This window comes from Nicotiana sylvestris, chromosome 4, assembly GCF_000393655.2.
Source record: "Nicotiana sylvestris chromosome 4, ASM39365v2, whole genome shotgun sequence".
NCBI lineage: Eukaryota > Viridiplantae > Streptophyta > Magnoliopsida > Solanales > Solanaceae > Nicotiana > Nicotiana sylvestris.
In genome coordinates, this window is record NC_091060.1 from 21978889 (window position 1) to 21993764 (window position 14876).

A 14876-nucleotide genomic window follows, 5' to 3' on the forward strand; every position below is an offset into this window, starting at 1 on the left:
GCTACAACTCCAACGGCATGAATCCATGGTCGTCCCAAGAGCAAGTTGTAAGATGCCGACACGTCTATTACTTGAAAGTCAACATCAAACCAAGTAGTCCCTATCTATAAACACAGGTTGATTTCCCCAATAGTGGACCTTTGGGAACCGTCGAAGGCTTTGACATTAATGACTTCGTCTTTGATCTCATACATCTCTTTACCTAATGTTCTGAGTGTTACCAGCGGACAAATGTTGAGGCTGGACCCTCCATCGATCATGACCCTGGTGATAAAATAATCCTCGCATTGCACAGTGATATACAACGCCTTGTTGTGGCTCCGCCTTTCTGGTGGCAACTCATCTTCATGAAAAGTAATTTTGTGACTCTCCAATACCTATCCCACCATATTAGCCATTTCTCCTCTGGTGATGTTGCTTGGTACATACGCCTCACTCAGCGCCTTCAATAAGGCATTCTTATGTGCGTCAGAGCTTTGTAACAGAGCTAAGATAGAGATCTGGGCCGGCGTTTTGTTCAACTGATCAATGATTGAATACTCTTTATTTAGCTTGATTTAAGCTATTCCTACTATAATAAATTAATAACACGTGATTTAACTCTCAAATCCTAGAATTTTGGTTGGATAACTGTGGCCAAGACATGAATTAGCCTTCTCTTTACATTAGTTTTACAATAAATCTGTACAGTATTAACTCCCAAGGCTCAAAACCTACAAAACCTAAAACCTCCTTTGAGAAATGGAGCTAGTTACAAGTTTGAACAGATCTGTAAATTCGTTTCTGCATCAACATTTTACATTGATGAATGGGCGAATTTGGAAACAAAATGAAACAAAAGGAGGAAATAACTATCTTCTTAGCTTGCTTGAAGAGCTTGAAATTGCCTGCTGCAGATATCTCAAAGTCTTTTGATGATTAAGGAATCCCATAAACCATAACTCAAAATCATCCTCTGTAACTACTTATATATACTTCTGTGATGGCTTTTCCCTATTTCCGCTCTCTTTTGCTTTCTTTGTCTTACTTATTGGGATCAATACCTGCAATTGTTAACCAGCCTATTAGATTATGCTTTACATGGCTAGAACAGTAGAGATGAAAGAAAACCAGAGGAGGGGTATGTTATGGATGCATTTGTTGGCAGACAATTTACTAGACGCAAGAATTAATATGATAGATAATGATTGATATTTTCTGAATTATTTTGTCAGCTTTGAATAAAACTTCCCTTAGTGATTTAGAACTCTTGTAATCTCTTTTAGTTAGGACTCTTTTCTGAGTTAGGATTCTTGCTATTTCTTATTTGTTAGGACTCTTGCTTTGTAACCTCTATTTAAGAGAGTTGACGCTTATGAATAAAAGTAGGTTGAATTTCTTCAAGTCACAGAGATTTGGAACTTTTCTCAAACAAGTTCCTAGGTGTGCAATTCCCTGATTGAATTGCAAATCCGGCAATCATAGGCAAGTCTAGGAACAAGAACAAGGGCTTAGACCTTCGTGTTGGGCCTGACTTTCCTGTTAATCGTCTAGAGACTCGATCCAAAATTAGGGACCATAACAATTTAGTATCAGAGCTAATAAAATTGTGTGTGCTGCCTGAATCCACTAAGCTAAGCAACAACTTCATATCAACTACATCTTGCAGTTGCATAGTATTTGCATGTTGTTTGCCTGTGATAGCATGCAATGAGATGGTAGACTCTTCGTTTTCCGTTGTTATATCCTCAGATTCTCCATCCTCTATTTCCCGCCAAAATAACTTTTTGTTGATGGCCTGCAACATAAGGATCATCGCAGTTGTAGCACAATCCTTTTGCACACCGGGCAGCCATCTCGGTGCGAGTCAACCTTTTCACAAAAGGATAAGAAGAAGCAGTAGTTTTAGCAGTTGGGGTCATTGTTGTACCGGCAACTTTAACACTGCCGTTTGAGGTTGAACCATTGCCCCTTTGTGTTGCAGAAGAAATCTGTCTTTTCTTCTCAAATTCTCTTGCTAGACTCATTGCTTGCACTAAGTTAGATGGATTATGCATTTCAACATCAAGACGAATTGAATCAACTAACCCTGTTGTAAACATATCAACTTGTTGGTCTATACGCACAGATGAAGCACGAGCCAACCGGTTTTGGAAGTTTCTCTGATATTCTTCCACAGAACTAGTTTGTTTCAAGTTGATCAACTCTCCTAATGGGTTACTTTTCATTGGTGGGCCAAACCGAAGGGTACAGTATTCTTTGAACACACCCCACGTCAAATTGGGTTCCTCCAGTTCTAGTTGATAAACCCATAATTGGGCCTCCCCGACCATGTGAAAAGAAGCTAACCCTACTTTTTCTTGGTTGGCAGTACGCTGGTTAGCAAAGAATTTTTCACAACGGTGAAGCCACATAAGAAGATCTTCAGTTCCATCATAAGTAGGAAAGTCTAATTTAGTGTATCTGGGTACTATACCTCTTCCTCCGTTGCTGTCATCAATACCAGAATTGATGTTATTTCTTCTCCCTAGATGAGGATATGAATGTTCACCTGCATTACTGGTTCGATGGGTAGCAACAACACTATTATCTCCAACTTCAACTCCCTTCATACACGTCGCGATGCGGATTAAGGCTTCAATCTGTTGCGATAGTTGCGGTAATTTGGCGTCTGTCCTCCTATCTGAAGCTGCTACTTTTGCTTCAGCTTCAGCTTGGGCTTCCTGGAAAAGATTTTGCAACTTTGCTTCTATAGATTTTTCGTCCATCGTGACAAGCTCTGATACCAATTTCGCAACTTCATCGCAATATAAGATGAAGACTGTTTATGATAAAGGACATCGTGATGTGGAATTCTCTCCGGGATCGTATGTTTGGTTACGTTTACATCCATATCGCCAAAAAACTCTGGCTAGCCGTGTCTATTATAAACTTGCACCAAAATTTTATGGCCCTTTTGCAGTTTTGAGGCGCATAGGATCTGTAGCTTATCAACTTGATCTACCTGCACGTTGCAAGCTTCATAATGTGTTTCATGTGTCACTTCTTAAGCCATTCAAGGGTGAGCTACCTGCAACTCTACCTACTCTTCCACCAATTGAAGAATGACGCATTGTTCCTACCCCTTGCTCTGTGCTTCGCTCCCGTCTGAATCGTGGTAATTGGGAACTTTTGGTTCAGTGGTGTGGTTTCTCTATTGAGGATGGGAGAATGTAGATCATTTCAAATCTGCCTTTCCAGACTTCAAGCTTGAGGACAAGCTTTTTCTCCAGGAAGGGAGTAATGTTATGGATGCATTTGTTGGCAGACAATTTACTAGACGCAAGAATTAATAGGATAGATAATGATTGATATTTTCTAAATTATTTTGTCAGCTTTGAATAAAACTTCCCTTAGTGATTTAGAACTCTTGTTATCTCTTTTAGTTAGGACTCTTTTCTAAGTTAGGATTCTTGCTATTTCTTATTTGTTAGGACTCTTGCTTTGTAACCTCTATTTAAGAGAGTTGACGCTTATGAATAAAAGTAGGTTGAATTTCTTCAAGTCACAACGATTTGGAACTTTTCTCAAACAAGTTCCCAGGTGTGCAATTCCCTGATTGAATTGCAAATCCGGCAATCATAGGCAAGTCTAGGAACAAGAACAAGAGCTTAGACCTTCGTGTTGGGCCTGACTTTCGTGTTAATCGCCCAGCGACTCGATCCAAAATTAGGGACCATAACAGGGTACCTTCTAACAGATTCTAAGCAACTTTCCAGTTGGAGATAAGAGCTTTATTGATCGCTCACTACAGAAAGCAATTTTATCAGTAGAGATGAAGAGAAGGCCTGCCACTGGACCAGCTGTCGTTAATAAATATCATTGAGAAACCTTCAATAGCTTTTCATCATCTTTAACACTAAACTTCTGCTTGAATATTCTTTCCAGCCCTCCTACTTGAAGAATTTATGCCCCAAGGCTCAATTTTCCCTTCACAGTTTCTGTTAGTTTCGGGCTTGGGCTCACAGCACAATTAAAGGACGTTACAATCAATACTTCATATCAGATATACATGTAAATTGTGCTTCTTGCATGAAATTTATACCTCATGACTCACTTATGAGTATTCTCTAGATTTACACTAGTGTTCGCAGATAGTGAACTTTTTAGCATTTGAAATACAGGTGAAATATTGAAAAAGATTGTCTGAGTAGCATTTCAAGTAAGATAATAGTTTTCACTCACAAAACTTGAATATTTTTTCAAGTAGAACTCTTGTCCGCACTCAATTTCAATTTCCAAATACTCTTTTTCAGCTTCAGCTACAAATACTTTTTGTTTCAACTTAAACAAGATATTGTCTTTAGTAATATTTTCAATAAATCTTTTCATGTCTTTTATAAAGACAATAAGTGCTTACCATGCTCACAGATTCCTTGTGCAAGACAGTCCATCCTTTTCCCCAATTTGTTCATCTTACCAATGACAGATTTTAGGGCCGGTAGTCTTTTTGGCTGCCTTTCAAGCGAGCATACTGCTGAACTCATGGGAATACCCATCACAGTTCCATTGAGTAAGTTCTTCATTGTGATTCTGATTTTGCGCATGAATATTGATGTATTGTGATATATTTATGTGTTGGTTGATGGTTTAAGAACATTCCTTGTAGCATTATATATAGGGGTTTGAGGAGGAGTAGATGACTTTTAACCGATTGTTGCATGAGTCAGATATGGGTCATCAGAAACAACCAAAAAAGATCATGTGTGTCCTTTTTAGACTTTTCTTTTGTACCAAGAAGAAAAAGGTTGTCAGGATGATATTTTTTGTGGATTGAAATTTGAAAATATATTCAAAAATCAAAGTGCAGTGCATGTTCAACCTCTCCCTTTATTTTCATTTCTTATCCCTTTGCTTGCATCAGTCCATCAATATATATCTTTTTCTCTTGCTCCTAAAGGTATTGAAAATGTCTTCTTTTAGTTGTCTGCTCAATTACAGTAAACTAATGTCATTGCTGACTTATTTCTTTATCAAGATTTCTGTGCATATGAGGTGTGTTTAACTTTTGAGTTGGCAGTTTTGCTTTATGATGCTACCTACTTTTGTAAGTTGAGCAAAAGTAAGAGAGTTTTGCATATGGAAGTCATCTTGTCGTAACTAGGAAGTAGCTTAATTCACCCTAAAGACGTTACTTCTTTTCCATACAAATCGATTTATCATTTTTATATAGATAAGGATTTATGAGTAAGCATTTGTTTAAACTAAAATTAATAGTTTTTACTCTCTAGAGGAATGTTGTTATTACTCTGAACTTGAAATTCCTAGTAGGAGTGACATGTCTTTATTGAGAAGCACATTGTTTCTGTTAGGCTAGCTGTCGTAACTTGAACTGTAATGATTATATCTACCTAATTAATGTCCCCTCCAGTTTCCCTTAATTTTAAAGTTGGTCAAAATTCTTTCTTATAATTACAAAACCCTTGAGGTAAACAGGATTTATAAACAAAATCCTTGAGGTGAACAGGCTAGAAAAAGCCTTCTTGAATACTCAAAAGTATACAAAATTATCTCTTTTAAAAGCTTTTACTGCATAGTAAAATTATCTCAAGTTAGTTTGATTAGTTTTATGTGATTAAAGTTGACAAGATAACAGTTTAGTGGATCACCACCACTTGACTCAAGTCCCCTTTTGAAACATGAGTGAGTTATCCATTTAGAATTGTTGCTTAATAAATCAGGCAAAGGAAAAAAGTAGTCATTCAAATATTTCAATCTGTTATGTAGGGTCAGCAATTCTGGTGATTTGTATAGTGTCTGTTTTTAAGGCAGTTATCTTGCTTTGTGTTTATTTGTTTTAGTTTTTTAATCTCATCATGAGGTGTAAAGGCGGGATAGGCGTTCATGCCGACTCTATATGAAATGCAACATGCACAGACATGTGATTTAAAAGTCTTCAGTAAACTAACTTATTTTTTCCATAGTTTGACCAACTTTTGTCTTTGGACAACATTACTTTGAAATATCAGTAGAAATAAAAAAATTCAAAATGAGGCACAAAAATAACAATATTTTCTGATGCATTTTTCATATGTTTCTTTCAAAATACTTAGCAAGTTATTAAGAAGTTATTTTTAATACTCCCTCCACTCCATATTATGTGGCATTATTCTAATTAGTCTATTCCAAAAGAATAACACATTTTAGGAAATAATTTAACCTAGAAACTTTCATTTTATCCTAAATGGCAATACACTTTTATAGTGACGAAAATCTTATGCTAGGTATAGGACCACAAGTTCAAAAGTTCTTTCTTTTCTTAAACATTATGTCGAGTCAAACCTCACCACATAAATGTTGGAATCGAAATAAGAAGGCGTCATGCGGAAGCAAATAAAGCAATCCTTGGTGTGATGACCCTTTGGGTCATCACTTGCTTTAAATTAAATTCTATATTTCTGAGGCTTGAAAACCTCATTTAGAGTCACCTTGATTTGCGTACGCAGTCCGGGCGCGTAGCCGGAAAGTTTAAATGTGAAAATCTGTGAAAAATGATAAGCTTTGACAGTAAAATGAATAAATTTAATTTTGGTCAACGTTTTGGGTAAACAGACTCGGACCCGTGATTTGGTCCGTAGAAAGCTATGGGACTTGGGCGTTTGCCCGGAATCGAATTCCGAGGTCCCAAGCCCGAAAAATAAATTTTTAAAGGAAATTGTTTCGGCGCCCGGTACAGGTCTTATATATGATTTAAGACGTTTCTATGGAATTTGGTGAAAAATGGATGTCATATGACGTGATTCGGACGTAAATCGCAAAGTTGATGTTTAAAGAAGTTTTGAGAAAATATCATTGATCTGGAGATTTAATTTGATGTTCATGATGTTATTTTGACGATTTGATTGCACGAATAAGTCCGTAGGATGTTTTTGAGGATTTTGTGTATATTTGATTTGGAGTCCCGAGGGCTCGGGTGAGTTTCGAGTAGGTTCCGGGATGCCTTAGGCCTAAAAACACAGTTGTTGCAGGTTCAGAGATGTTGCAGGTCTCTGAACCCGCCAATGCGGTCCGCACAAAAACGTGTGCGACCGCGGAAGGGGGCCAGTGCTGTCCGCGGTCGGCTTTGTGCGGTACGCGGTGGAGGCCTGTGCGGCCGCAGTCCATTTCGTGCGGTCCGCACAGGGCACTGGACCGCAGTACCCTCAGGAAGGCCTGTGCGGCCGTAGTCCATTTTGTGCGGTCCACATAGGGGGTCTGAGAGGGGTATAAATAGATGGGATTTTCAGTCATTTTTCAAAACCCCAAAAACATAAGAGACGATTTTTCAAACAAACTTTCTTCTCCAAATCAATTATAAGTCATTTTTAACTAGTTTTCTTTAATCATTAACATCTTTTAACATGATTTCAATTTCAAATCAATGATTTTCATAGGGGAAATTGAGTGTTTTGGGTAGAACCTAGGTTATCCAAAAATTGGGGATTTGGACCTCGATTTGAGGTCTGATTTTTAAACAAATTATATATTTGAGTTCTTGGGGGAATGGATATTCGGGTTTTGACCACGTGGGCCCGGAGGAGATTTTGACTTTTTGGGTAAAACTTTGGAAAACTCATTTTCATGCATTCAGATTGATTCATTAAGCGTTTATTGATGTAATTAAGTAACTTGTGGCTAGATACAAGCGAATTGGCGGAGGACTCAAGGGGTAAAGCTGTAATTGAAACTTGAGTTGTGTTCGAGGCATCAAGGTAAGTGTTCGGTCTAACCTTAGCTTGAGGGATTAAGAGTTGAGTCCTATTTGTTAATTGCTTCTTGTTGAGTACTACGTATAGGCATGGTGACGATTATCTATACGTTGGAGTCGAGCATGACCGTGAGTCTTAAATTGATAGTTGTTGCGTTCTTAAATGTTACTACGGATGCTTTAATTGATGATTCTCGATATTGAGCAAAGATTTAGATCCTCGTGAATTTTATTTATGATTGAGTATTAGTATTAATTGAGCTGAGTAGAAGTTGAGTTAGGATTGATTATTGCTGATTCTCCCTTGCCGGGATGATTGTTTCGATATTATTGCTCCCTTGCTGGGAAGTTATTATATTGCTTTTGTTCCCTTGCGGGATTCCTTGAGATTTTGTGCTGGCTTGTAAATGGGAGCGGGTGGTATGCCTACCATAAGATATGATGAAATGGTAGCGGGTGGTACGCCTACCACAAGGTTTGATGAAATGGGAGTGGGTGGTACGCCTACCACGAGATTTAATGATATGGAACGAGTGGTACGCCTACCACAAGATATGAGAAATGGGATCAGGTTGCACGCCTGCAAAAAGATGTAAACTGAAAGTGAAATTTGCCTTTATTTTCCTTATCATTGTTAGAAGTTAAATTTTGGTTTCCTTATAATTTTATTGAGATTGTGCCTTATCTGTTGTTCCCCGAAGCATGTTTCCCCTCCCCAATTTTAATTGTTTGTTTCGTCTATCTTTCTGCTGTATATATATACATAACTACACAGGTTTATCTGGAGTCTGGTGTCACTACCTCGCCGGAGTTAGGCCAGACACTTACCAGCACATGGGGTCGGTTGTGCTGATGCTACACTCTACACTTATGTACAGATACAGGAGCAGCGCTTGGTCAGCAGCGGTAGGGGAGCCAGACTTCAGTCCACCGAGGTAGCCCTGCAGGCGTCCGCAAGCCCGGCGTCTCTTCTATCCATTTAGATGTTCTGTTTTTTTGTATTAGAGACAGACTATATTTCCTTTTTCAGACACTTGTATATAGCATTCCTAGACAGTCCGTGAATGTTGTGACACCAGTTTCTGGGTAGAGATATATGTTGAATTTTTTATTTGTATCGGTTTTGGTATAATATTTATCTAAGTCTTCCGCTTAAATTTCATCTTTCATCATTATTTAAACAGTGATTACCTGCTAATTTAATTGGTTAAAAAGGGCTAAAATGAAAGAGGCTGAATTTTTCGCATTTCGTGGCTTGCCTAGCTTCTATGAGTAGGCGCCATCACGACTCCCGAGGGTGGAAATTCAGGTCGTGACAAGTTGGAACCAGAGCTCTAGATTACATAGGTCTCACAATTCACGGACAAGATCAGTAGAGTCTGAGGGATCGATACGGAGATGTTATATTTATCCCCAGAGGCTAGAGAGTTGGGAAAACTTCACATTTGTTCTTTCCTGTCGTGCGGTTTTGTTTCTCAATGCTAATTGAACTTCTACTATGATATTTCACAGATGACAAGAACACGCGCTTCCTCATCTACCGCTCAACAGCCCGAACCCTCAACAGCAACTTCCACGAGGTGCAGAGGGCGAGGCCGATGCCGTGCTAGAGGCCGAAGTAGGGGCAGAGCTTAGCCCCGAGCAGCAGCACCAGTGACAGAGCTTCAGGTTGATTTTGATGAGGAGGTTCCGGCCCCAGCAGTTCCGGTGGGCCCAGCTCAGGTCCCAGAGGGGTTTATTGCTACCCCAGTTCTTCAGGATGCTCTGGTCCGATTAGTGGGTCTTATGGAGAGTGTCACCCGAGCAGGCTTGCTTCTTATGGTACCAGCAGTCTCTCAGGCTGGAGGAGGGGACCAGACTCCTGCTACCTGCACTCCGAAACAGGTAGCTCCCCAGATTCAAACTCTAGCGGTTTAGCCAGTTAGAGCAGTTCAGCTGGGTGTGGTAGCTCAGACCGGCGATGAAGCAGCTATGTCTGCCAATGCTTTGTGGAGGCTGGAAAGGTTCACCAAGCTCTTCACCTCTACTTTCAGTGGTGCATCTACTGAGTATCCCCGGGATTATCTAAACAGCTGCCATGAGGTCCTTACGAACATGGGTTTTATTGAGACCAATGAGGTCAATTTTGCTACGTTTTGCTTGTCTGGATCCACCAAGACTTGGTGCAGGGATTATTGGTTAGCTAGACCAGCTAGATCGCTAGCCTTGACTTGGGAGCAGTTCACACAGCTATTTTTGGAGAAGTTTCTCTCCATTACTCAGAGAGAGGCCTATCAGAGGTAGTTTGAGCGCCTCCAGCAGGGTTCCCTGACTGTTACCTAGTATGAGACCAGGTTCATCGACTTAGCTCGCCATGCTCTTGTCATACTACCTACCGAGAGATAGAGAGAGGGTGAGGAGGTTTATTGATGGTCATATTCAGCCGATTCATCTTCAGATGGCTAGGGAGACTGGAGTGAGATATCTTTCCAGGAGGCGGCCAATGTAGCCAGGAGAGTGGAGATGGTCCTTTCACAGGGAGGTGGTCATGGGTCGGATAAGAGGCCCCGTTATTCAGGCAGATTCAGTGGTACCTCGTCTGGAGGTAGAGATTCATATGGTAGAGGCCATCCCCCTAGGCCTTTCCAGTCAGCACTCCAGGTTTCTCACGGTGCATCAGGTAGCTGTGGTCCTCAGATGTAGTATTCTGATCAGCAGTCCTACAATGCGCCACCAACACCTATCAGTGCACCACCGCTTCAGAGTTTCCAGGGTCATCAGCCCCAGCAGCCGAGGGCTTGTTTTACTTGTGGCGACACGAGGCAGATTGCTAGGTATTTCCCTCGAGCTTCGAGAAGTTCTCCGCATCAAGGTTCCCGTGCTATGGTTCAGGCACCAGGTGTCCCACATGCCGCCCAGCTAGCTAGAGGTGGGGGTAGAAGTGCTAGAGGTGGAGGCCAGCCAGCTGCAAGCCGTCCCAGAGATGTAGTTCAGGATGGTGGGGCCCAGCTCTAATGTTATGCTCTCCCATCTAGGCCCGAGGCTAAAGTTTTAGATGTAGTTATTACAGGTACGGTTCTGGGTTGTGATAGAGATGCTTCAGCGTTGTTTGATCTAGGGTCTATATATTCATATGTGTCATCTTATTTTGCACCGTATTTGATCATGCCTAGTGATTCATTGAGTGTTCCTGTTTATGTGTCTACACCGGTGGGTGATTCTATTGTGGTCGATCGAGTCCATCGTTCTTGTGTTGTGGTGATTGAGGGTCTTGAGACTCATGTAGAATTGTTGTTTTTAGACATGGTCGATTTCGATGTTATATTGGGGATGGACTGGTTATCACCTTACCACGCTATCTTGGACTGTCATGCCAAGACTGTGACCTTAGCTTTACCGGGTATGCCTCGTTTAGAGTGGAGAGGGACTCCTGGTCATTCTACCCGCAGTGTTATCTCGTATGTGAAGGCTCGACGTATGGTCGAGAAGGGGTGTTTGTCCTATTTGGCATATGTTCGCGATTCCAGTGCTGAGGTTTCATCTATTAATTCTATGCCCATTATTCGTGAGTTCCCTAAGGTATTCCCTTCAGACCTGCCGGGTATGCCACCCGACAGGGATATTGACTTTTGCATTGATTTGGCTCCGGGCACTCAACCCATTTCTATTCCGCCGTACCGTATGGCCCCTCCTGAGTTGAAAGAGTTGAAGGAACAGTTGCAAGACTTGCTTGAGAAGGGTTTCATTAGACCTAGTGTTTCACATTGGGGTGCGCAGGTGTTGTTTGTTAAGAAGAAGAATGGGTCGATGAGAATGTGTATTGATTACCGGCAGTTGAACAAGGTTACGATAAAAAATAAGTATCCATTGCCGAGGATTGATGATTTGTTTGATCAGCTTCAGGGTGCCAAGGTATTTTCAAAGATTGACTTGAGATCTGGCTACCATCAGTTGAGGATTACGGCATTCGATGTCCTTAAGACAGCTTTCTGCACTCGGTACGGGCATTATGAGTTCTTGGTTATGTCATTCGGGTTGACAAATGCCCCAGCAGCTTTTATGAATTTGATGAACCGAGTGTTCAAGCCTTATTTGGATTCATTCGTGATAGTCTTCATTGATGATATTTTGATATATTCCCGCAGCCGGGAGGAGCACGAGCAACATCTTAGAGTGGTTCTTCAGACTCTGAGGGATAGTCAGCTATATGCTAAGTTCTCGAAGTGTGAGTTCTGGCTGAGTTCAGTTGCATTCCTGGGTCATGTTGTATCAGCAGAGGTATTCAGGTGGATCCGAAGAAGATTGAGGCAGTCAAGAACTGGCCTAGACCAACATCAGCTACAGAGATTCAGAGTTTATTCGGATTAGCAGGCTATTATCGTTGGTTCGTGGAGGGGTTTTCATCCATTGCAGCCCCGATGACCAGGTTGACCCAGAAGGGTGCCAAGTTTAGATGGTCGGACGAGTGTGAGGCGAGCTTTCAGAAGCTCAAGAAAGCTCTAACTACGGTACCGGTGTTGGTTTTGCCCACAGGTTCAGGACCTTATATAGTTTATTGTGATGCATCACGTATTGGACTTGGGGTAGTGTTGATGTTGGAGGGCAGGGTCATTACCTATGCTTCGCGGCAGTTGAAGATTCATGAGAAGAACTATCCGGTTCATGATTTGGAGTTGGAAGCCACTGTTCACGCATTGAAGATTTGGAGGCATTATCTGTATGGCATGGCATGTGAGGTGTTCATGGATCACAAGAGTCTTCAGTATTTGTTCAAGCAAAATGAGTTGAATTTGAGGTAGAGGAGGTGGTTAAAGTTGTTGAAGGATTATGATATCACTATCTTATATCACCCGGGAATGGCCAATGTGGTGGCCGATGCCTTGAGTAGGAAGTCAGCCAGTATGGATAGTCTTGCTTATATTTCGGTCGGTGAGAGGCCGCTTGCTTTGAATATTCAGGCCTTGGTCAATCAGTTCGTAAGGTTGGTTGTCTCTGAGCCCAACCGTGTTCTAGTTTGCACAGTCGCTTGTTCTTCGTTATTGGAGCGTATCCGTGATCGGCAGTATGATGATCCTCATTTGTGTGTCCTTAGACACACGGTGTAGCGCGGAGGTGCCAAGCAGGTTGCTTTAGATGATGATGGAGTTTTGAGATTGTAGGGTCGAGTTTGTGTGCCTAATGTGGATGGACTTCGAGAGTTGATCTTAGAGGAGGCCTATAGTTCTCGGTAATCTATTCATCTGGGCGTCGCAAAAATGTATCAGGATTTGCGGCAATATTATTGGTGGCGTAGAATGAAGAAGGACATCGTTGCATATGTGACTTGATGTTTGAATTATCAGCAGGTTAAGTATGAGCATCAGAGGACTGGTGGTTTATTTTAGAGGATTGAGCTTCCCGGGTGGAAGTGGGAGAGGGTTACTATGAATTTCGTTGTTGGACTCCCGCAGACTCGAAAGAAGTTCGACGCAGTATGGGTCATTGTTGATAGGTTGACCAAGTCAGCGCATTTCATTCCTGTGGCAGTTTCCTATTCATCCGAGAGGTTAGCTGAGATCTATATCCGGGAGATTGTTCGTCTTTATGGTGTGCCTGTGTCTATCATCTCAGATCAAGGTACGCAATTTACCTCACGTTTCTGGAGAACAGTTCAGCGAGAGTTGGGCACTCAGGTTGAGTTGAGTACAACATTTCATCCTCAGATGGACGAGCAGTCCGAGCGGACTATTCAGATTTTGGAGGATATGCTCCGAGCATGTGTCATCGATTTTGGAGGTTCATGGGATCAGTTCTTGCCTTTAGCAGAGTTTGCCTACAACAACAACTACCAGTCGAGTATCCAGATGGCTCCTTATGAGGCTTTATATGGTAGGCGGTGTCGATCTCCGGTTGGATGGTTTGAGTCGGGAGAGGCTCGGTTGTTGGGTACGGATCTGGTTTAGGAGGCCTTGGATAAAGTCAGGATTATTTAGGATAAGCTTTGTACAGCTCAGTCCAGGCAAAAGAATTATGCAGATCGCAAGGTTCGAGATGTGGCTTTTATGGTCGATGAGCGGGTGTTGCTCCGAGAGTCGTCTATGAAGGGCGTGATGAGATTTGGGAAGAAGGGCAAGCTTAGCCCTAGGTTCATTGGTCCGTTTGAGATTCTTGATCGAGTAGGAGAGGTGGCTTATAGACTTGCATTACCGCCGAGCTTATCAGCCGGGCATCCAGTATTTCATGTGTTCATGCTTCGAAAGTATCACGACGATCCATCCCCCGTGTTAGATTCAGCACTGTCCAGTTGGACAAGGACTTGTCTTATAAGGAAGAGCCGGTAGCTATTCTAGACTGGCAAGTTCGTCAGTTGAGGTCGAAAAATTTTCTTTCTGTTCGTGTTCATTGGAGAGGTCAGCCTCCTAAGGCATCGACCTAGGAGTTTGAGTCCGATATGCGGAGCCATTATCCCCATCTTTTCCCCGACTCAGGTACTTCCTTCTTCTGTCCGTTCGAGGACGCACAATTGTTTTAGAGGTGGAGAATGTGATGACAAATTAAATTCTGTGTTTTTGAGGCCTTGAAAACCTCATTTAGAGTCACCTCGATTTGTGTACGCAGTCCGGGCGCGTAGCCGGAAAGTTTAAATGTGAAAATCTGTGAAAAATGATAAGCTTTGACTGTAAAATGAATAAATTTGACTTCGGTCAACATTTTAGGTAAACGGATCCAGACCTGTGATTTGACATTCCCGAAGGGTCCGTAGGAAAATATGAGACTTTGGCGTATTCCCGAAATCGAATTCCGAGGTCCCAAGCCCAAGAAATGAATTTTTAAAGGAAATTATTTTTTGAAATTGTTTAAGGAAAATTGAAATGAAATTTGCTTAGAACATGATGTTATCGGGCCCGTATTTTGGTTCCGGCACCCGGTACAAGTCTTATATATGATTTAAGACGTTTCTGTGGAATTTGGTGAAAATCAGATGTCATATGACGTGATTCGGACGTAAATCGCAAAGTTGATGTTTAAAGAAGTTTTGAGAAAATTTCATTGATCTCGAGATTTAATTTGATGTTCATGATGTTATTTTGATGATTTGATTGCACGAATAAGTCTGTAGGATGTTTTTGAGGATTTTGTGTATATTTTGTTTGGAGCCCCGAGGGCTCGGGTGAGTTTCAGGTAGGTTCCGGGATGCCTTAGCCTTAAAAAC

General features: G+C 41.5%; 1 pseudogene; it reads right to left on the reverse strand.

Annotated features, from left to right (window-relative positions):
• Window positions 1-817: 817 nt before the first annotated feature.
• On the reverse strand, window positions 818-4544 carry LOC104237130 (putative GEM-like protein 8; annotated as a pseudogene).
• Window positions 4545-14876: the final 10332 nt, after the last annotated feature.